Here is a 23077-nt window from a genome sequence, read left to right as displayed (position 1 = left end):
GAAAATGGGCTTAGAGGAAAGACCCAATGTTGTCACACCATAGAGCCGGGGCCTGAGAGCATGGTAAACCAATTTTTGTGGGAAGAGTTGAGATCCATGAAATTTCAGCAGCTGTATTGGCAAGTGCTTTGTACTCGACTTCGGTGTTTGAGTGAGCTACTGTAGCCTATTTCTTGCAACTCCAGGAAATGAGATCACCAAGAAATACACTAAAACCACCTATAGAACGTCCATCATCCTTGTTACCATTCTAGTCCGAGTCAGAATACGCTTGTATAAGATGGTTTTTGGAAGGCTAAAGTGGAGATTGAGTGTGATGGTGTGTTAGAGATATTTGAGGAGTATTTTAACAGCTTGCCAATGATGATTTGTAGCATTTTGGAGAAACCAAGAGAGTTTGTTGACTAAGAAGGTAGTGTCCAAACATGTGAGGCATAAATATTGTAGAGCACCAATTATCCTACGGTACAAGGTATGATCAGTGGAGGGCACACTAGTCTTAAGGGAACTAACGACTTGGCTTCAGTTGGTGCGTTTGAGAATGTCAACAATGTATCTTTGCTGAGATATATGGAGACCAGATGATTGCGAATAGCCTTAACGCTAAGAAAAAAGCTTAAGTTGTCAAGGTTCTTAACAACAAAATCAATCTTTAAGGCATATAGAAAAACATCAATAGCAGCTTGTTTGGAACTTGTGATGATATTATCATACACATAGATGAGAATGTAGATGATAGTACCATTTGAATTATACACAAAGAGAGATGAATCAGACCGAGTAACTTTGAAACTGAGGGCTGGTAGTTTATTGCTAGGGGTGTAAAAAAAAAAAAAAACTAAAAAACTTGTTGAACTGGACCAAACCCAGTTTGGTTCGGTTTGTAAGTGGTCTGGTGCAGTACCGATTCTTATGAATCAAAATCTGTCCTAAATCGGTGCGGTACCAATTTTAATATTTTGAAAACGGTTTAAACTGAATCGGACCGGTATATATATTTATAATTTTTATATTATATATAATTTTTTTCATTATATTATATATATTATATGCTAAATTGCTAATTAATATAACATGAAATTCTAATCTTATTTTTCAAGTCTTTTATTCTCATAAAATTAATATAACATGTCATATAATATAAAATTAATATAAAATAAAATTTTAATCTTAAACATAAACATTAATATTAAGTTATTAATATAAACTTACTTGATATATATATATAATGTATTTATACTATAATATAAATAGACTAATAGTTTAGTATACGCAAACATCATATTATTACTAACATAGATAATCCATAAAATCAAAAAACTCGGACTAGATCAGACCGAAATCGAAAAAACTGACAGTTCTGATTTCGATAATGAATTGATCCGGTATCGATTCTTAAATTTTCAAAACTAGTGTATATCAATTCGGTTCTAAAAAATGTACAAAATCAGACCAGTTATACCCCTATTTATTGTTGAAGCGGGAGAATCAAACCCATGGGACTTGTTTAAGACCATACAAAGTTTTCTTAAGCTTATAGAGATGGTGTGGAACTTGAGGGTGCTAAAATCTGGGTGGTTGGTTCATGTAAACATCCTCTGTTAATTTCACATGAAAGAAAGCATTTTGTATATCAATTTGATAGAGAGGCCAGTCAAAGAAGATTGCCAATGAGAAAATGAGGTGAATGGTTGTCGATTTGACCACAAGGCTGTAAGTGTCGCCATAATCAACACCGGGTTGTTGGTGGAAACCTTTAGCGACTAAGTGAGCTTTCTATTACTCAGTAAGGCCATCCACTTTTCGCTTAATGTGAAATACCATTTTGCATCCAACAATACTTGTGGCTTGAGATGGACGAACAAGGGTTCAGGCTTGGTTTTTGAGTAAGTCACAAAATTCAGATAGCAGGTGGGTTCAGATGGTAAATTTGTCGTAGATGCAAATAAGGCATGAGGAATGGGGTATTTTATGGTACCGTATGTGTGAGTCCTGGGTTTGGTAATATTATTTTTGGAGTGGGTGATCATGGGTGATCATGGGATGGGAAGTGGGATGGGGAGGGTTAGGAGCATTTGGTGTTGAAGATGCTGGAGTAGGGCTGGTAGCTTGTGTGACAGGTGAATGTATTTGATGAAGTCTGTGAGGTGGTGGTATCTTGAATGAGTTCAAATGGAGGTTGTGTATTAATGTTGGAGAGCTGAGCTGTAGGGAAAAATCTTGTTTTAGGCACAAGTGGCAACGGACTTGAAAGAAGAAGTGGGGTTGGACATGGAGAAGTGGCAGAGGAAATTGAGGAGGAAGGAGGTGTGTTTCTGAAGGGAAAAACATGTTCCTCAAAGATGACATTCCGTGAAATATAAATTCGACTAGTGGTTACATTTAAATATTTGTAACCTTTGTGGAGAGGACTAAATCCTAAGAAGACATATAAGAGAGCAAAGCTGGAATTTATTTGAGTTGTAGGGATGCAAATTTGGCCAACTCATGCAACCAAAGATTTTTAAAAAGGAGTAATTGGGTAAATGATGAAAAAGAGTTTCATATGGAGACAGATTTTGCAATTGAGGAGTGGGAATACGATTTATTAAATAGAATGTCAAGCTAAGGCATCATCCCAGAAATGTTGAAGAAAGGAAGTAAGAGAAAGTAAAGCAAGACCGATCTCAACAATGTGACGATACTTTTTTTCAATTGCACTATTTTGTTGGTGAGTATGGGGGCATGAGACACGATGATGAATGCCAATTTGAGTAAAAATGTTGTGAAGAGGACAATATTCACTACCCGAATCAAATTGAATGGATTTAATTTTAGAGTTGAAATATCTTTCAACATGGGCTTGAAATTTAAGGAAGACATCGTAAACATCACCCTTAACAGAAATTGGATAGACCCAAGTATAATGGCTAAAAGCATCTAAAAATGAAACATAATATTTGTAACTTGAACGAGAAGTAATAGGAGCAAGGTCTCATACATCACTGTAAATAAGAGCAAGTGGTTTAGTTGTTTTAGCTGTGGAGGCCAAACAACTTAATTGCTTGCTTTTAGAACTCAAACAATCTGGGCACTATGAATTTATTTACATAAATAGATTCACCTAAAGACCTAAGAACTTGATTGATGACTTTGAATGAAGGATTCCCCATGCAAGAGTGCCATTGAGGAACAGAGTGACGTTCACCCACAAAGACATTGGAACTATGAGACTTACTAGAAGAGGAAGATGAAGGAATTTTGTAGAGTCAATTTTCACTAGGGCCTTTGAGTAGAACCCTCCCTGTAACTCAATCCTTCAAGAGAAAAAAACAAGGGTGAAATTCAAAAAATGTATTAGTGTCTTGAGTAAACTTTGAATAGAAAGCATATTTTTTATGATATATGGAATATGTAAAATGTCATTTAAATGATGGTTGAGAAAGGGAGTGTAGAGCTGGTAATCCCAATATGTTGGATGGGCAAACCAATATCATTACCAAATTTTGATGAAGAGGAGAGGGAGGATGTCCCTCGACCACACCCCTGTTTTTATTGTTCTTGGAAGAGGAAGACTATTGATTACCATGTCCATTTGAAGACGAGGAATTTGTGCGAGAGCCACGACCAAGAGACGTGAAACCACAAGTGGCAACATTTGCTCCATCTACGGTGGGATCAACAACGGCTTGATGTTGTTGAAGGTGCTTCTCATAAGCTAAGAGATGACCATATATATCTTCAAGAGAGAGGGGCTCTACATGAGTCGTGACTAAGGTGACAAATGAATCATACTCAGTGCCCAAACCAGCAAGGAGAAATGAGATGACTTCGTAGTCATTTGAGGGCTGGTTCACAATAGCCAAGGTGTTAGCAAGGCTGGAAAATTACATGAAATAATCTATAATTGATTGGTTTCCTTTCTTGAGCGTAGCAAGTTGGAAATGAATATTGGTGATGCAGGCATGGGGAGTGGATGTGAACATACATTCAAGAGCAATCCACAATTGTCGAGAAGTTTGGCATTTGACCAAGTGTGCAAGAATCTTTTCAAAAAGTGAAGAAGCCAACTAAGTATGAGTTGATCTTGGTGATTCAACTGGTGATAAGCAGGGTTGACAATGGTAGTGGTTTCACCATTTGAAATAGAGGAGATGGTTTATGGAGGAGCAGGAGTGGAGGCATCAACACATCCAAAAAGGTGAATGCGTTTGATGTAGGGAATCACTTGTGCTTTCCAAAGAACATAGACATCTTCTTCGACTAGTGAGGAAGAAGAAGAGAAAGACATTCAAGATGGAAATAGACGTGGGTCAATTTCTTGCTGATACAATGTAGAATTTTAAGTGTTTGTGGAAATGATTTGCCTGACCTTAACTAAGGTAGGCATTTGTATTTAGAAACAAATCAATTACAAGTGGATAAAGATAATATACATTCGAGTTTGAATGATAGTAACATTTGAGTTTGAATAACAAAACATCATTATTATCTAATCTTCGGTGTCGTTTGAATTTGAACTTTTGCTGTTACAGCTTGAGATTGTAATGGCATAGGACTCGAATCTGGAAGTATGGTTGACAACTTCGATGTCCCATCAGGACAAACTTCTTGATTGTAGCAGCCTTATGCAAAATTTGGCCATTTTAGAAGCATGGAGAAAGCACCATATTATGCATGGACCTAATTAAAATAGGAGAAGACGAATAGCTGAATAAGTTTGCTAGGAGCCAAGGAAGCCAATTGACTGGGACTCCACAATAGGATCCTAGAAGGAGATGCCGTTTAAGTGCATGGTGCTCTAACAAATCCTTGAACCACAAGTTTGGAGAATTTAGACAATAATACGGCAAATAAAAGATCTGCTTAAGCAAAGAAAATAAACATATGATTTTATCTCATTTAACTTAATGTTTACTTGATAAAGTAAGCACTACAACCTAATATAGAGGAAGTAATCTACTGATCACAGCTTGTAGCCTGACAAACACAAAAATAATCATCCAAACACTATCTTAGGAGCACCTTGGACTCATGGAAGGCACAAATGTATACTTTCAATAATTATTGTACAAGAAATAATGAGCATTTCCTAGGGGTGAGCTCCGATCCAGTCGGAGTCGGAATCTCTTAAATTCGACTCTGACTCCTACTCTGACTTGTATAGGCTCCGGTTTGATTCCGACTTATCGAAGTATTGTCGGAACGAAGTAACTTATTAAAATAGGAGCCAACAACAAGGTAAAAAAATCACAGGTTTAAAATTCAGCTACTACCTTGTATGCCACATCAGTGACTAGTATCTAACTTATTTATAACTTATTTTTATGTTAGACTTATTTCTAGTGTCTAATTATATGTTATTACACTTTAGTAAATTAATATTATGTGTTATTAACTTATTATACTAGACTTATTAGTTATTTCTATACTAGTATCTAATTTATTTATATACTAGACTTTCTAGTGTCTAATTGCATGTTATTATATTTTAGTAAATTAGAATTATGTGTTATTAATTTATCATATTAGACTTATTTCAATATTTGATTATATATGGTAGTAATACTATGATGGTTTACATATACTAAATTATTATTAGTCTAGTTATATTATAGTGTAAGTATATTACTTTATAATATAGCTCATGCTAGTACATTATTGAATTTAACTATATAAGTTCTAGTTATATAACTATAAAACTATACTAGTATATATGATCCAACATATATATAGATAAATATATATTTTTATAACATATGTACAATATTGTAGTTAGAGAGCAAAGTCGGAGTCAGAGCATAAAGTTAAAGTCAAATTAGATCAAAGTTGGAGTCAGATTTTTAAATTTTTGCCCAATCGTATCATTTCCTTCTTTCCTTCTTACTCGCTAATCTAATCAGGCGATGCTCCATTTGAATATCTAGTCCTCTTCTCCGTTTTTGAAGATTTCTAGAATCAATCAAATATGAATATGTAGATCCTTCAATTTGGACTTCAATATATGACAAGAAACTCAAGTCTTTTAGATGAAATTTTTTTCCACAAAAAATTGAGATTTCATTCCTAAAGACTATTTGAGACGAAATTTTTTTGTCCTCATTCTGTCTCAAAAAATATCTTTTGGGACAAAATTATTTTAGAATTATTGAATGCGTTCAAACAGATTTGAACTTTTGGGAGAAAAAAAATTCTGTCCCTAATAGCTGTTCAAACAAGATAAATCTTGTTCGAACGGAAAGAAGAAGGTTAAACGTACAAGATAATGGTTAAAATGTTGCAATTAAAATAGGTAAACAAGAAAATTGGTTTTCCTTACAACTAAAAATAACCTTAATTAATTCTAAGGCCTCATTTGGACATTGAAATGAGACAAGATGTGAGATTTGTGAATAATAGTAAAATAGTTTGTAAATGATAGTGAAATAGTTTCAATTAAAATGTTTTATAATTGGTTTTTGGGAAAGGAGAAAGAAAAAAATTGAAAAAAATATTATAAAGATAAAATATTGTTAAAATATTATTTTTTTAATATTATTTTTATTTTGAGATTTGAAAAAGTTGAATTGTTTTCTGTGTTTTGTTTGGATGTTTGGAAGTTTGAGAAAAATGTAATGGTAACGATTAAATGAAAATGTTGAATATTTAAAATTGAAAAGTATTTGTATTTCAATAATGTTTAGAAAGAAAATGAGATGAGATGAGAAGAGATGTGGTGGAATGAGATGGGTTGAGCTAGCTATCCAAATGAGATGGGTTGACAACCTACAACATTCTCTACATTTATCATTGTTGGGTCTACAGCTGCTAGCACAATTCATCCTAACTTGTTCCTGAGTCTCCTGGTTCAAATGTTTCAACTCAATTCGTTACGGTATTTTTTTAATTTAGAGATGATATATTTAATTTACAAAATATAAGATTCGAACTTTATTATATCTAAACATCAGCTTACATATTTTTCAAAACTCGCATACTGTTTCCAAACTGCATAATAATTATAGCATACAAAATATTTTCAAGAAGAAAATATACAAAAATATTATTTTTCTTACAAAGTGGAAAACAATTATCAATACAAGATAAACCCATAAAGCCTACACCAAACACCCAAAATTTGTAATAAATAATATTATAACAATAAAAAACCAAAAAAAAAAACATTTATATCAAAAAACAAGCTTTTATTATTTCAAGAAAATTGAAAGCAAAATGAAGTCTATATAAGCATAGCATACCTCAAATACAAAGTAAAGAAAGTGATTTTTGAGCACCAAGCATCCCCTATAAGAATAAAAAAGAGAAATTTTAATAGAATATATAAAAATGAATATTCAAACTACAAAACAAAAAAAAAAAAAATCCCATTCGTTTGAAAGAAAAAACAATTCCTCTAATTTCTTGCTCCAAAATAACACCCTGAAAATTTCCCGATCTTTGGTATAATAGCTCTCTCTTTCTCTGATTTTTAAAATGTCCTAGACTTCTTAAAGTCTGGGATGGTTTATATATTTTAGAACATGGTTGATTTTTCGAACAAATTTAAAAAGTTCAAACAATAAAATTTCAAAAGATTGGCATATGCCAAATCTCAGTCAAATTGTTGAGTACATTACTATATATGGTTGACATTAAAAATCTTTAACTAGATATATTGGACAACATTTTTCGCAAATTTGTTTCGTAGCTTTGACAACGATTTCCAATAACATGTAATCAGAAAGTAGGAGGGGCTGAGTGTGTCTAGGGACACCTCTGATGCCTAAATCAGTATGTATTCTTGGGAGTATTTCAAGTATATAGAATTCAGAAATTACCTCATGCATGTTCTTTGACCTTTATTTATACTAGCTGATGAGGGGTGAGAGAGGCTTGCTTCATGGTTCAACCTTGTCTCATCTTCGTTGAAATCTAGATTGTTAGGGATCTAAATTAGTCGTTGTGTCGGTGATGTTAATACCCCAGGCGCATATCGTGGGCCTATATCAGTCTAACCATTACTCTATACGTACTGCCATTAATTTCTAATTATTCATGGTTGAGATTGAATGTCGTATTGGGGTGTTGTGGCTGGAGGCCCCTTCTTCGTGGATAAAAGGCATTGAGCTCTCTACCCTGCTGGCTCTTCTTGATTGTGGGTTCGGCCCATTCTTTATTAGGGTCCATTTGGCCCTCCAGTTACCCTGTAAATTTATGTCACATAAGTGTAGTAGGAATTTCTAATTTTGCCTTCAATTGTCCCTTTCAGTTTTGAGTAGCTACTATGTCGATACACCTCCCTGCATTTGGGATGGTGTGTGGCTATTCATTCCCCATGTCCATTTGTGCAGCGCAAATCAGGGGACTTGCTTGTTCCATATATGTGTTAGTGACACTTATTGTGCTCTCGTTACAGTCGTCTAACCGTCACTGCTCCTATTTAAACTCCTCCTTTCACATTTTTTTTGTTTTTTCCATTGCATTCTCTTACCAAATCCCTAGTTGATCATTCCTACCGTACTCTCCTCTGAACTCTAAGTTCTCAGATTTCCCTTCATCTTTCGCCTTTCTTTATGTTTTCAATGGCTCTATGCAATACTTCTCGTTTTAGTTCTCGTGGCTCTCGCTCTTCCCGCCCCCAAGCCTCTCCTCAAAAGGCTAGGGGTGGCGGTTCTTACCTCCCAAATGACTATGAGGACATTCGTTGGTCCGCCACAACTTCTCAGGTCGATCTTGACTTTGTGAGGGATTCATATGGAGTCCCTAATTCAGTTGTGTTGGAGGCGCCTGGGCCCGATCATGGTGCGGTTGATTTGGAACGGTTTGCTGGAAAGATGGCCCTTTTCATGAGTCTGTTCCTAATGGGGTTATGCCTCTCATTTTGCTGTCTGATTTGGGACGTTCTGAATTATTTGGGTTTAGCACTGTTTCAGCTTCATCCCAACCCCTTGAGGGTGTTATTATCATTCTCCGTTGTGTGTGGCGTGTATTAGAGCTTTCTGGTGAGGAATATCCCAACCTTATAGATCAAGAGTTCCTACGTAACGGTAAAAACCTGTGCAGTTTCCATTCGAGGACCAAATGTAGGGTGGCGCACATAGAGCCTCACTATTCTCACATCAAAGATTGGCCTAAGAAGTTCTTTTTTGCGTCGGGCACGGGTTGGGAATACCCAGCGGAAGAAGCCCATTGGTAGGAGTTTTCCATATAAATAAAGGTCATAGAACACGCTTGAGGTAACTTTTGAATTTCATATACTTGAAATACTCATCATAATACATACTGACTTAGGTATGAGAGGCATCTTTAGACACATTCAGCCCCTCTTACATTCTGATTATAGGTTACTGGAAGTCATTGTCAAAGCTACGAACCACATCCGCGAAAAAATTCATGCATTCTTTTCTGGTTTATTGTATATGGGATAAAAAATCACACCATTCATATAAAATTTTCTATTTTAATATACTTAAATGCGGAGAAATTAAATTTTATTCTACTAAGAGATAAAAGAAAATTCTCAATTCAGATTAGTTCAGACAAAATCTATCAAGATCTCTCTCTTAATGAACTGCTCTCTCTCTGAAGATGAGTTATTTCTCTCCTTTAGTAGTCTCTACCTTTATGAACCCCACCTAACCTACTTTTAACCTTCTCTCTAATCCACCCTCCAGCATCTTCCACCAACCAATCCTTCGCAACTTTTAACCACCTCATCCTATTAATGACAAAAGACAAATCAAACATCGACCTGCTCATTGAACAAACGAAAGCTTTAACATAGGATGACATCATCTTGGTATCGGCATCTGAGACTGCTGCAAAGATCTCAAACCATGCTCTCATTGGTAAGTTGGTCTCAGCCAAAGCTCTTAACAAACATACTTTTCATTCTACTATACGTGCGGTTTGGAGCTTTGTAGCTGGGCTCACCATTGAAGACCTTGGAACCAATAATTTCCTTTTCACTTTTCCATCCCCACTAGAAAAGAATAGAGTGTTCACCAAAGACCTTGCAATTTTAAAGGATATCATATCGTTTCAAAGAATGGCCTCCAGGTCTTAGTCTCCAGGAAATAGACCTTTCACACTCTGCTTTTTGGATCCATATCTATGGACTACCCCTCGAAATGATGACTGAAGATAATGCTGAGAAAATAGGTAGAGTCCTGGGGCATTTAATTGACATTGATCAATCTTATCTTCCCAACATGTGTGCAAGGCCTTTCTTAAGAATTAGGGTGGAGATGAACACAGATAAACCCCTCTATGAAGGATTCACTTTGCCCAGAATTAATGAAAGTCCTACTAAAGTTAGCTTCAAATATGAGCATTTATTCGGATTTTGCTACGATTGTGGAAGACTAGGCCATCTTCAGTAGGCCTACCCCATCTACATTAGCTCAGTTGAGGAGCCATGGTTCAGTCATTGGATGAGAGATGACCTCCAAGAACCAAGACTCATGGCGCGACCTGAGGAACCATCGAGAGAACAACCATAGTTAGTCCCACAGTTTGTAAAAATCCCTCCCACTCTTCCACCGATGAGAATCAGAGAAACATCTGAAATCTCCATACAGGTTCGTCTAAGGATTACCAAAGCAATAGGGAAGAATGTCCAGGTAGAGCACCTCGAAAAAGGTAAAGCAGTCATCATCAGTACTGAAGAGGGCAACAAGAAAGAATTCTGCATCAAACAACTTTTTTTTGGAGTAACAAGCAGCAGTAAGGTAAACCTACAATACGACATTGTTCGCCATACCAAGAGTCAACCCACAAAAGTAGGGAAAAATGAATGATGCAATTCCATTTCACCTCCACGTGGCATCGATCAAAGCTTCCAGACAAAATTGAATGTACCATTAATTGAGAGCAGTAAAACAGTCGCCATCAATAAACAAGTGTCATTTATCCCAACCATTCTAACGCAAGATGAAAGATCTCCTTACTTCCAAGTGTCCCCTTCAGGACCAACAGAGCCAATACAACAATCTAGTCTACTGAAGCCAAAGTCACATCGGACGCCACCCAACATCAATGATACCTACCCCCTTTCAACCCAACCAAATGAACCAATAGAGCCCCTTTTAGACAGACTGAAGCCCACTTCATCTTTATTCAAACAAATCATCTCTGAACTCAAGACCAAGAATGGTCCATCAGACTACCCTGAGCCCAACCATAATCTTTCTCTCCTGGTCAGTCCCTTGAGCAAGGCTTGTATAGCCTTTAACACATTTCAGTTGAGCCCTACCCAAACCTTCTCCCAAGCCCACTAGGCCCCCCATCAAGACACTTTCTCCCCGAAAGGGTTTTCCTCCAGGGTACAATCTCTAAACAAGAAAAAGATGGCTTCTGCACCCCTTCCATCAACCTACCCAGCAAGACTATGAAGAAGAGAAAGAATTTTTTTGATGAGAAGACCATCCCTCCTTTCCCCCATAAAAAATGTTATCTCAGTGTAACCATACCTGTGGAAGAAACTAAAAGCGGAGAGGAAGGAACTGGAGCACATGTGATCGGGCTGCGACAGAAACCTACCGAGGTACTCCAGCAAAAATCAAGGCATTTCAAAAGGCTAAGAAGGAAAGAGTGCAAAGGAAAAGTCCGAAGAACAACTCCACCATAGTCCGATATGCACCATACTAGAACCAAGAATTGAAGGCCTTGGGTAACAAAGTTCAAATTCAAACTATGAATCTCTTCCCCATGAATCCAATGACTGAGGTGGCAGGGTCCTCACTGCCACCAAAGATTCCATGAGGCTACTAGCATGGAATTGCCGAGGTATTGCCCGACCTCGTCCAATCAGATCCCTTAGGGCAATTATCAGGGTCCATAACCCTGGGACTATTTTCCTTTCAGAAACTCTACTATCTACTGATGACATTGTTCGTATTATTAATATGTTTGGTTTCTCTTATTTTGTGCAAGCCCGTCCTACTGGGAAATGGGGGGCCTTTTTCTCTTGCATCGGCCTGGCTTCAATATAGACCTTGTAAATATCTCTAGTAATGTGATATCTGTGTTTGTATATTCTGATCCTACCCACATGTCGTTGCTCTTAAATCTGGTGTACTGCCTTGCTCCCTATAGTAAAAAGCAAAAATTTTGGGACCATCTTAGCAAAATTACAGATTCTTTCATTGGCCTTTCTCTAGCTATAGGAGACTTTAATTCAATCCTCACTCTGTCTGACAAGCTAGGAGGTAAACCGGTTGCTCAGTCATCAAATCCAAAAGGTCTCCACTTGTTCATGGATAGGTTTGGTCTTGTTGATCTAGGATCCTCTGGTCCAAAGTTTACTTGGACCAACAACAGGCATGGTCACAATTTGTTAAAAGAAAGACTCGATAGAGGAATTGCCAACCTCCCTTGGCTTGAAATCTTTCCTCAAGCCTCTCTAACAACCCTCATTCATGTCCCCTCCAACCATGCACCGATCCTCTTTGAAATTTCGAATAGGAAAAGTTTTTCCAAATCTTTCAAATTTGAAGAATTCTGGATTAAAGACGCGTCCATCTTCAAGACCATAAAAGATGCTTGGAACTCCCATTTCATTGGAACCCCATCTTTCATTCTTTCTAAAAAGCTCAAAGCAACAAAAAAATCTCTTCGCGTATGGAATCTGAAAAGCTTGGTTACATCCAAGCTCAAACAAAAACTCTAACCACTGTCCTTTCCTCACTCCAAGACCAAGACTCATCACCTTCCTCTAGCACCTTGGAAACCGACTTAAAGGAAAACATCAATGAATAGCTCATAAGGGAAGAATCCTTTTGGGGGCAAAAATCCAAAGTGACTTCGCTTACCTCCACTAATTTAAACACAAAATTCTTTCATACTTCAATTAGATGTAGGTGCAATAACATTGAGTGCCTCAAAATAGGTAGGAATCAATGGATGGCAAATCACTCAATAGTGATAGCAAGATCCAACATCACTTCCAAAACATCTTCACCTCTTCTCATCCTGCCCCCTATTGGACTAGAAAATCTGTTTCCCAGAAAGATTACTGATATTGAGAATGATTTTCTGTGCAAAATTCCAACTGAAGAGGAAATTACTCTCATTGTGAGAAAACTTCCCCTTTCAAAGGCTCTAGGACCTGATAGCTTTACAGGTCTTTTTTACAAAAATTTTTGGGAAGTCATCAAAACTAATCTGATTGTTGTTGTTAAGAGCTTCTTCATTCATGGAAAGCTTCTTAAAGAACTAAACCACACCAACCTGGTCTTAATTCCAAAAGTTGACAATCCAAATGAAGTAAATCAATTCAAACCTATTAGCCTCTTAAATGTTTGCTATAAAATAATAGCAAAAATCCTTGCTAATAGGTTCAAATCCATTCTCCGAAATATCATCTCCCCTTGTCAATCCACTTTCATTCCTAGACGACTCATCCAAGAAAACACTATTCTCGCCAAAGCAATTTTTCACCAAATGAAAAAAAAAAAAAAAAAAAAAAGAGTGGTAGAGTAGGCCAAATGGCCATTAAAATTGACATGGAAAAGGCCTTTGATTCTATTGAATGGTCATTCCTCCTTTCTATTCTTCATCAAGCTGGTTTCAAACAACAATGGATCAATAAATGTATCTCTATAGTGTCCTATTCAGCCATTGTCAATGGTACCTCTCATGGTTTCTTTCAACCTTCAAGAGATCACAGGCAAGGAGACCTATTTTCTCCTTTCCTTTTTCATTCTTGGAATTGAAGTCTTGTCCAAACTCATTAACAAAAAGGAAAATCTCAATTGTATAAAGGGCATAAAATTGTCAAGAGGAGGCCCTCCATGTCCCATCTCCTCATCGCTGATGATTTGTTTCTCATTGGCTCGGCCACAACTCAAACTGCTTAAGTTTTTGCAGAATGTCTAGACCTCTATAACTCTTGGTATGGACAATGCATCAATCAGAGGAAATCTTCCCTCCATTTTAGTAGGAATATCACTCCTGCCTCAATAAATGAAGTGAACAACACTTTCAATTATAGAGTTTCACCACCAAACTCAAAATATATGGGTTTACCTCTCTCGAATGGAGTAGATAAGAAAAAATTTTTCATTATAATAATGGAAAAGATACAAACCAAGTTTCAGGGTTGGAAAACAAAAATTCTTTCTCAAGCAGTAAGAACCGTCTTGATCAGAGCTGTTGCAAGTACAATTCCATCTTATGTCATGTCCACCTCCCTAATTCCAAAAACTATGGCCAAAAATCTGGATACCGTCTTTTGAAGATTTTGGTAGGGCTTTAAGGATTTTGAAAGAAAGAAATTTACCCCCAAATCTTGGAAAACCATCTGCTTACCAAAGTCTATAGGAGGACTTGGTCTCAATCAAATGTTCACCTTCAACTCCGCTCTTGTCACTAAACATGCTTGGTCTTTCCTCAATGGGTCTACCAGTCTTTGGAAAGAAGTCATATCAAAGAAATACCTAGGGTCCAAATATTTCCAAGAAGTTCTCCCTAAGCCCTCTGACTCTTGGTTCTTGAAGAGTCTTTTTAAACAAAGAGAGTTTCTAAGGTCTAGTGTTTGTTTTCAAATAAACAATGGTACCTCCACTAATTTCTAGACTGACCCCTGGATTCCTACCATCCCATCCTTCATGCCACATCCAAACCCAAATAATCCAGTCTTTGATCAAACCATGACAGTTTCTGAGCTCACTCTTGAAGAACTAAGGCTTTGGAACACATTACTTCTAAACACCATTTTCTCGAAAAATACCTCAAGGGAAATTCAAAAATCCCCTTGGCCAACCATAATTTTCACTTTATCCCTAATAAAATCAAATGGTTCCATCATTCATTAGGTATTTTCTCTGTCAAATTAGTGTATGCAGCTCTTGTTAGTGAAAATTGTTCCTCCGCTCTCAATAATCATTCCACCAATTGGAAAGGATTATGGAAATTGAAACTACAAGATATATTACAATTGCTTCTCTGGAAAATAAGCCATAACATCCTCCCCACAAAAACTTTGATCAACACTATCATCCCTCTTAATGAGGATCAACTTAGCTGTCCTTTGTGTAAAACTGAACTAGAAGACCTCTCAAATCTTTTCCTTAATTGCATTTATTCTAGAATAATGTGGGGGCATTCAAAATGGCCTATCGACACCACCCACTTTTGCAAGTCAACCAATCTCCAACTGGATCAAAAACATTCTTGACCCTTCGAAGATCCTCAAAATCCCTGAGGAAGAGCACCAATCCTTTCAAATTTTTGCCAACATTGCCATGGATAACCTTTGGTTCCTTAGAAACAAACTAGAGCATAACCAGATGATACCTTCTCCCTCTGTTTTTGTTGAGGTTGTTCACAAAATTTTCCAACAGCATTCAAGAGCATGGTCTATGAAAAGCAAGTAGATAGGCGAAAATGAAGAAAGACACCCCAGTTGGTCATCACCTCATTACATTTGATGTTGCAATTAGAAAACAGGGTAGCATCCATATGCCAGAAAGATGCTGGAGAAATTTTATTTGTAAAAATTGATTTCATCAACAGCATAAGTCCAAATCTAGGAGTAGCAACAATAGCCCTAATGGCCATCAAAGAAGAGGAAAGATTGTGTCTAGAAAAATAATTCTCAAAGGTGACTCAAAAGTGACTATTCAAGCAATTTTAAACTCCTCTCCCATCCTAGAATGGATCCTGAGCCCCATCATCAATGATATTAAACACCATTTAAATTCAATCAAGAAATGGATGGTGAGGGAAATCCATCAATCTCAAAATCGATGCACGCATAACCTAGCGCAATGGGCAGCGACGATGCAAGCCTTTGGTAACATCCATTTAATCCAAATTCCTCCATCTTTGTTGCAATTTTACATTGGAAAAGATCCACCTTCTATATCTATATAACTACTATATACTTCTGAACTTTGTATTTATTGGCTATGGTTTAATATATATCAATATCAACTTGGAAAAAAAAAGGATAAAAGAAAAGGAATTTTGGTAGACAGCAAAGAAAAGAAAAATACCAAAAAGTAATGTATCGACATTTATACAAGAACTTGTGGAGGGTATCTGCCTTATGAATTTGATCCGTTTTGTACGGGATGAAATTTATTGTCGTCGTTTTATATTAATAGATATCCAAGTGTTAAACAAAAACAAAGAGACTAACAAAACCACTCATGAGGTGAAATGAAGCGGTTGGCTGTGGCTGTGCACATGACATATGCATGATTGATTCCATCCATTTCTCTCTCGCCTCTCAACTGCTCCTTTGGGATTTTCTCTTCGTATTAATGTCGATACAATTAATCAATTTTTCTGCATTTTGTTTTTTCCTCTTCTCACTTTGCTGCTCGTACACATCTTAAAAGCTTTAATTTCTTTATTTTTTTTTTATATTTTTTATTCACAGAAAATATCATACCAACTTGCACCTGTACTTGCAATACCATAAGCAAACATTCCGTTTTGGTAGTCCAAGTTCCCCTGCATTCTGCCCACTTGCATGTTTAAGGGCTGCCTGGCCATGTCATGCAAACATATCAGAAAAGATCATAATCTGAATGCTTTTTCAGTATATTTATTTTATAATTCAATTTAGTTATTTATTTATTAATTCGTGCATCCCTAATAAGGGTTGTTAGCTCCTATAATTGATCCCAATGAATGATGATGACGAACTTAGAAATGGTAATTTTTTTTAGAGAATATCTTCTCACCGGTGGATCTGCTATCCTAATAATAATAGCCCTCCAATAAATATTTGGCATGTAGGCTCTTCTATTTCACATGTAATGTATCTACCTACAGCTGATATTGCTATGAAAAAAGCTCTCTCGTTTCTCTCTATTCGGCTGTGAAATGGCAACCCAACCTCTCTCTCCTTCAATTGTTTTTCCTTGGCTTCATTTTTATCACAGAAGAGAAAGCTGCCTACCACACAATAACTTGCATCCAACTATGAATCCCAAGGGCTCGACTCCCAAGAAACCTCTACCAAGGTCGTAGAGGACCTCTAGAACGATCTCTACAAGATCATCTTCTCCTTGAATGAGCAAATATTTTTTGTTACTGTGCTTTTCCTCAGTCTGTTTATTGGGCTTTCATAAAATTAAAAAAAAAAAAAAGGCTTGAAATGGTAGAAAAATGGAAGTGTTGTGATTCATGGCAGTGGTCCTATTCCTATTCCTTGGGATTGCTCTCACTCGCAGAAGGATAAGAATGGGTGGAGGAGAGTTAGCTGAGAATGCTCATGGCTGACGACGCTTTGTGGGTTTTGTTATGCTTAGGCAGCTTCTGTGCTGGAATGCTCTTCACCGGCAGGAGATCATGGGCGACGGAGCTTGGTGTTGTGAAGGCGTTTTCCGGTTGTGGAGGCGACAAACCTAGTTTGGTGCAGTGGTGGTCTGGATTTGGTGCGGTGGCAAACTAGTTTGAAGAAAGAAAATGAAGTTCTATCTTCTGATGTAACCACCCCTTCCCGTAGGCTAGGAGTGTCGCGTATTTTTCATAAAATAAACCCAGCAAAAGATCTCATATTTAATAAATGATTTTAGGATTTATTTTGTAGAAAAATGTCTAATAAAAAAAATGTTATCCAGAAACATTAAATTAATAAACTGAATAAATTAATGTCATAAAAGCATGTTTTATTTTAGAAAGTCTGAAACTAAAATTAACTGCTCATTCAATTCCTGGCCTGCCTGCTCGTATTCATCATCCTCACCTGGGTGATTAAAAACATGAAAAACAAACTAAAATAAGTCGAAGACTCAGCAAGAAATCCATCACGACGTAAACATAATGAACATAAGGTTTTCATAAAAGTTTTCATGCTGAGAGCTAAAAATTCATGACTGATCATACTGATGCTTATGCTATGTGTGATTGATTTAACTGAATTAACTGACTGATCTGACTGATTTATCTGGTTTAACTAATTTATCTGACTGGCCAACATACTTAACCCTGTGTGCGAGGTTGTGCACCGGTCCCACGTCCCGCTGCAGCAAGGGGAGCCACTGATAGTATTCTGGCATACTATGGTGGACCACGACTGAGTTCGTGGCTTGCACATCCACCCTGAAACTGACTACATTAGTATCATGCATCTGAATGGCCATCTTATTAACTGATCTGATTATTTTGCACTTTGAACTTAAGATAGCTTACGTGTCTTATACACATGAGATGCATGACATAATACATACATAATTATAATTTCTGAATCTGAACATGATGCAGAATGACATGATCGTATGCTATGCTGGATGACATGTTTGCATATGACATGAGTGGTTCATAAATAATGGTTGTCAATGAATTGGCTTGAATAATATTTATATATAAGTTAAACTGTGATGATCCTAATTTATGATCAAATTACTTACCTCGTTGCGCTTCTTCTTGAATATCACTTTGTAACTCGACACCTATACGCAATAATATCTATCACTAAATCTGTTTGGAACCATTAAGTACTAATATCCTACTTAATTAGATTCACAATCTAAAAGATAGTCAAATAAATCTTTTGCTTAACACCATAATCGATAAATCCTAATATTTTAAATTAAGTCATAAAAAAAAAAAACCTCAATTCTTAAAATAGGTTTCTTTTCTTAACATAATTATTCAATCTTATAAGAAATATAATAAATATTAATATCATTTAAATATATTTAAAATATTCCTTATAAAATAGCCTTTAACTAATATATTTATTTAATTAAAAACAGACCTTTAAAATATTAAGCCCAATAAAATTATCAAAACTGTTGTTGAAATAAAATAAGATCAACCCAATTTAAAATACAAGTTCATTTAAAGATCATTAAAATTTGTAAGAGTTGAAATCTGGCTCATAATAATAATATTACAACATCATGAGCCCAACAAAAAGAATAAGTCCATCCCACGCACATAAAGGCCTAGGGCCCAATGCCCATCAAGAAACTTAAGATTTTTCTGGAAGACAAGGCACACGTCCAACAAAACAGAGAGTTTGAGAGAGAGAGGAAGAGATCCTGCGATGGACTCACCGAGAGGGGAGTTGACGTGTGGCGGCTCAGGTGGCTGGCAGGGGTCACGGCGGCGCAACAGGGTGGTTCTCTGGGCAAGGAGGTGCGATGCCGAGAGAGGAAGCAAGAGTTAGAGAGAGAATGTGTGATCTGTCAAGCCGACTGGAATAGAGGGAAGAGGGTGGTGACAGTCCTGGGCTTACCGTGGTGGTGCAAGGTCGAAGGAAGTGAACCATGCGGTAGTTTCTGTGGCTTCCCGAGTGGTTTATCGGCATCCTAAGGTGGCTACCGTGCAAGAGAAGCAGAGGCTTTGGCTTTGCGTTCGTGGCTGCTGTGGCGTGCCTTGGCGGCTGAGGGTGGTCCGATGTATTGTATGGTGGCCAGAGGTGGCGTCGGCATGTTCTAGGCAGAGTGGAGTCGCTGCAGAAGAAAGTGGGTGATGGTGGTTTGCGGCGTGATAGGTTAGAGACGTTTCGGGTTGCTCTGTGTGCGTGAGTTTTCCTTCTCTGCCGATTTGTGTTGTGTTTATTACTAAAGGGTCTCGGGTTAGTTCTATAGGCAGGGGAAAGCGAGGTATCATGGTTCACAGGTTGGTGGATAGAGTTTGGAGTTGAGAGGCGTACGTGCATGTGCATGTGAGTGGATAAATAAGTTAGAGACATGCATGGCTGAAATTCATAAAAAGAATTTTCGGTAGTTAGGAGTTTTATCTAGTATGTCTAACTAAAGGATTAGTTTTCAAGAAACCTTGGAGAGATTTCAAAAGAAAAAACCAAGAAAATTTCTACAAATGATTTACAACACGAAATTAATCTTGTTAAAAAAGAAATCGTTGAACTCAGAACTGAGATTAATAACCTTAAGTCTGAAAATGAGATTTTAAAATAAGAATTTTTAGTGTTTAAAATTGATAAACAACTTGATCAGGATATTCCTTCTGACAATGAGCAAACAAATGATTCTGGTTCAAGCCAACAAGAGTTAGCTGCTGATAATCAGATTTGTTTGATCCATCATATCATTCCTCCAAAATGGTTTTCTAGGGTCACCATTGTGGTTGCCCATGATTTCCAATTTTCTGTTGTTGCTATGATTGATTCCGGATCAGACCTGAATTGTATTCAGGAAGGACTCATTCCTAGCAAATATTTTGAAAAATCCTCTAAGAAATTATTTTCTGCAAATGGATCTCAGATGAAAATCACATATGAGCTTAACAACGCTCATGTTTGTCAAAACAATGTTTGCTTTAAAATCCCTTCTGTTTTGGTCAGAAACATGTATGATAAAGTGATTTTAGGCATACCATTTATTTCTGCTTTATATCATTTTTTGACTAAAAAAGATGGTATTACTACCGATGTATATATATATATATATATATATATCAATATGTGTGAAGTTTCATATTCCCGTAAATTCTATTAGATTCATATATAATCATTCTCAAGTGTGGCTTTTGTCATATTTCTAAAAATTTCAGATTGTCTAGATCAAATGCCTAATGCTTTGTTTATCTCAGGAATAAATACAAAAGGGGTTATGTTTGGATGCTGAGGTGATCTAAGTTAATTTGTAAATAGTAACATTTTGTGAGTTCCATTGAGATATGTTTGAGTGTAAATAGGTGGAGATATGTGTTTGAACATATGAAGTAAGTTGATATGAGTTTAATTTTTTTTATAGAAAGTTGAAAAAGTAGTAAGTTCCATCAATGATTGATTTGGGATAAGTTGATGATGCCAGACAGAATAGTGATTATTCTGTAGGCTAGTTTCAACAGATAATTCACAAAAAGGAAAACAAGAGAATCACTCAAAAACATAGAGAAAAAGCTTATGATGTTCAATTCAAAATTGTCAAAATTCAAGAATGATCCAGTCAACCCACAAGAAGGGCTGTCGTAGTAGAAAATCGACCATATCATAATTTTATCAAAAATAGCAAAATTCCAATAATCACACCCAAAATAAATACGTAATAAATAAGTAATATGCAAAAAATCTGGCCCAAATCGAGTTCAAAATCACTTCCTAAACGATAATTAAAATATTACCATAAAAGACAAAAATAAACTAAAAATAGGAATTCAGAGGGGAAAATACTGGAACTAACTAGTAAAGGACATGCGCGTCGAAAAGAACTTTTTGAATTGGGGTCATATGCGTGATTCTGATACCCGTAACCAAAGTTATGGCCAAAATATCGTAACGTGCCCAAAACTGCCCCAAACAAGGAAAGATCACAATTTCATGCCATCTTTGCGCTGAACTACCACCTCAAAGTATTTCAGCATAATCAATGTGCAATCTGACAACTTAGCATCATTTAAGTCTGATCCTCTTGCATCAGTCGCCCCTGATTGGAAAGAACTCGTCGTCGAGTTCACAATAGCTTCATCGGGATCCACAAAACAAGGTCTCAAGTGTTTTACATTACATACATAAGAAGTCTTCAAATGGCTGGAGCGGTGCAACCTGTAGGCATTATCATTGATCTTCTGTAGAATCTCACAGGGTCCAATCTTCCGCTCTTTAAGCTTATTATATCGCCAACAAGAAAATAATCACGAGTTAATACTACCCAAAAAAATCACCAACGTCAAAAAGTACCGGACGATGACGACTATCTACTTGAACCTTGTACTTGACATTGCTCTCATGAAAGTCTAGCTTCACTTGCTCATGGATGCCCCTAAGATGTTCTGCCATCTCATCTGCCTTGTTATTCAAATGACCTACACGTGGGATAGGGGCTATGTCTAGCACACCGGACGGGTTTTGACCATAGGCAATCTCAAATGGGCTTAGTCGTGTTCTTGGATCTGTTGTAAGCAAATTCTGTTGGGGAAGAGCTAGATACCATTACTTTGGCTTATTTCCAACCAAACTCCTCAAAAGGTTGCCCTAAATCCGGTTCACTAACTCAGTCTGACCATCTATTCAGGGGTGGTAGGCGCTACTAAAATTTAACTTTGTCCCCAGTTTCTCCCATAAACTCCTCCAGAAATGGCTCATGAACTTGGTGTCACGATCCGAATTGATTGACCGGGGAACACCATGCAAGCAATTAATCTCCTTGAAGTAAAGATGAGCGATCCGAGCAGGATCCATTGTTTTCCTGCAAGCTACAAAATGGGTCATCTTGAAAAACTTATTAACCACAACCAAAATAGAATCCATGGGTCGTTGGGTCTGGGTGTAAGCCCAACACAAAGTCCAGACTGACATCGAACCATGGGACCTCAGGAACAGGTAAGGGGGTGTACAAGCTTGCATTTGTGAGAACCCCTTTGGACTGCTGACACACATAGCATCGCTCCACATAATGTAATACTCGAATCCTACTACGTAGGTCCTTACGTCATTTATTAATTCTTTAAGTTAAATATTTTGAGGTAAAGACTTTTATTATTTTATTATTTTATTTTATTTTAAGATGGGTGTGATTTTATTTTCATGTGGGTTATTAAATAATTCAAGGGCATGATTTTTAAGACCTTACAATGTTTTCTTTCAAGCTCTCCAATTTTTTTTTTTTTTTATTCAAGAAATGGCTCAAGCTCTCTCTACCATTGGATGGGTAGGTAAAGGAAATATCTTCCCACATTTAATCTCCACCCTTCATTTCCCTAGTTTATAGGATAAGCTTTGATCAAATCCATTGACTTTTCTCCCTTGAGCCCGTAGCTTCCTCAATAAGCTGTTGAATCTCCTTTTTCCTTCTCTTACACGTCGGCTTCCAACGTAAGCAAGTGATTTTTCCTTTCCCCTTTCCTTGCAGTGATTTTTCCTTTCCCCTTTCCTTGCACCCATCGGTTCTAAGGCAAACAAAAAGAGAAAAACTTCTCAAGCGCTATCTAAGTGGACTTCCTTCCTTCACATGAGAGACTCTCTCGGTTTCCTCTAGTCCGTAGGATTTTTCTTTTCTTCACGTCGATTCCTTCCATTTCCTAAGCTTAAGATCCCAACCGAATTTCTTCAAGGAAAGCGATTTTGTAAGTGAGTCTCTATGATTCTAGCTTTTAGTTTGGGGATCTTGGATCTATGGGTTTAACCTAGGGTTTTTTTTTTAAGAAATTTCCTGCTTGTGTTTCAGCTTTGAGTCTTTGGATTTCCTTTTCC

General features: G+C 36.9%; 1 non-coding gene across 1 annotated transcript; it reads right to left on the bottom strand.

Annotated features, from left to right (window-relative positions):
• Positions 1 to 3689: 3689 nt before the first annotated feature.
• LOC121236269 lies at positions 3690 to 3827 on the bottom strand. The gene has a single exon (XR_005934708.1). It is a non-coding gene; the product is annotated as a small nucleolar RNA Z247 (small nucleolar RNA).
• Between the last annotated feature and the right edge of the window lie 19250 nt (positions 3828 to 23077).

Source organism: Juglans microcarpa x Juglans regia, chromosome 6D, assembly GCF_004785595.1.
Source record: "Juglans microcarpa x Juglans regia isolate MS1-56 chromosome 6D, Jm3101_v1.0, whole genome shotgun sequence".
NCBI lineage: Eukaryota > Viridiplantae > Streptophyta > Magnoliopsida > Fagales > Juglandaceae > Juglans > Juglans microcarpa x Juglans regia.
Note: the sequence above shows the minus strand (reverse complement) of the source record. Positions and strands in the feature narration are given on the sequence as shown.